We start from the raw sequence: 1,415 nt of genomic DNA, 5'->3' as shown, positions 1-1,415 counted from the left end.
GTGAGAGAAAGAGGCGAAATCTAATTAAAGATTTTGTTGAGTATCATATTTGATACATGAGGCTTTTATGGCTCATCTAGTGAGAATAAGGAGGGAAAAAGAGCTCAGTTTTATTCAGAGACTCGAACTGAGCATAGCAGATACTTACATAAAATTATATAAATACCATTCGTCACTACATCTCCAACAATATGTCTTGGTAAGATGAGATCCAAATGATCCAAACATGATCAATGATGACTGAGGGATGAACAAAGTTCCTCAAAAGCCTCTTGATCAGATTTGAGACTCACTGATTTTTCTAAGAAATTATTGATGGAGAATCAAGTAAAGCTGAGCTGCTTCAGTCCAGTAAGTGTTCATCTGGAAATATGAATAAACTTATTCTGACGTTTACTTGATAAAAATCAGTCAAGATTTCAGCAGAAAGACACGTGAAGCGTGAGCTGAAGCTGGATGTTTGTACAATTACACTAAAAGAGCTTTTACTGGATAACAAGTGTTGTGTGCAACAGGTTTATTAACAGCAGAGTTTTGCTCGTTTAGAGGTCAGTGTGGTTTAAACAGCAGCGCTTTCGGCCGATTCTCCGAATGTAAGGGCTTTATTTGTGAGCTCAGCAGAATGAAAGGCTGAATCACACACACTTCACGGTACTTTGAGCTCCACGTGTGAATCACCTTCAGTGACCCAGACGTGCTGATCTTCTCCCGTCCGCTCCGGCCGAGGCTTGACTCACCGAAAACAACCCAGTCTGCCCAGTCTGGCTGTGTGTCATGTAAGGAAAGCTCATGTGGGGATCTTAAAGCTGCTGGCGCGGGGCTGGAGCGAGTTGGTGTGTCATCCACACATGGTTGTGATCAGACCCTCGTGACACACGTTTGCTCACTGCATGAATCAGCTCTCGAGCGGCGAACAGACGTTATGCTGCTCTACTTTGATGTGTTTCACCAGTCTGTGTTCTTATCACTGCGGGCAAAAGTTCACGCTATTCGTGTAGCTCAAAGGTCAAACAGATATGACCCGGTTCACACTATAGCCTACAACACATAGTGGGGCATGTTGTCACACTATACGGGGTAAAGTGTCTCCATGGGAACTTGAGAGGAATAGCTGTTTTTTATGAATGCAGTATAAAACATCTTCCACAACATATGTTTAAAAGAAATTGTAGTGACTAAATTACACAACACAACATAAACGTGACAACTTGCCCCTATCAGAGAAAACAGTTCAAATTAACCTAAACTTTTTGGTTAATTTTAATTTAAATATTAAAATCATCCAGTTTTAATTTAAAATGTATTAACATAATCGCAAATCAAATGTCAAATAAATATAATAACCAGTTTTAAAACGCAGCCTATACTTAAACAGACACACGCACGCAAACATATATCAAACACGAGATTATGCG

The sequence above is a fragment of the Sinocyclocheilus anshuiensis genome, unplaced genomic scaffold (genome assembly GCF_001515605.1).
Source record: "Sinocyclocheilus anshuiensis isolate Anshui unplaced genomic scaffold, SAMN03320099.WGS_v1.1 scaffold1810, whole genome shotgun sequence".
NCBI classification, from domain to species: Eukaryota; Metazoa; Chordata; class Actinopteri; order Cypriniformes; family Cyprinidae; genus Sinocyclocheilus; species Sinocyclocheilus anshuiensis.
Note: the sequence above shows the minus strand (reverse complement) of the source record.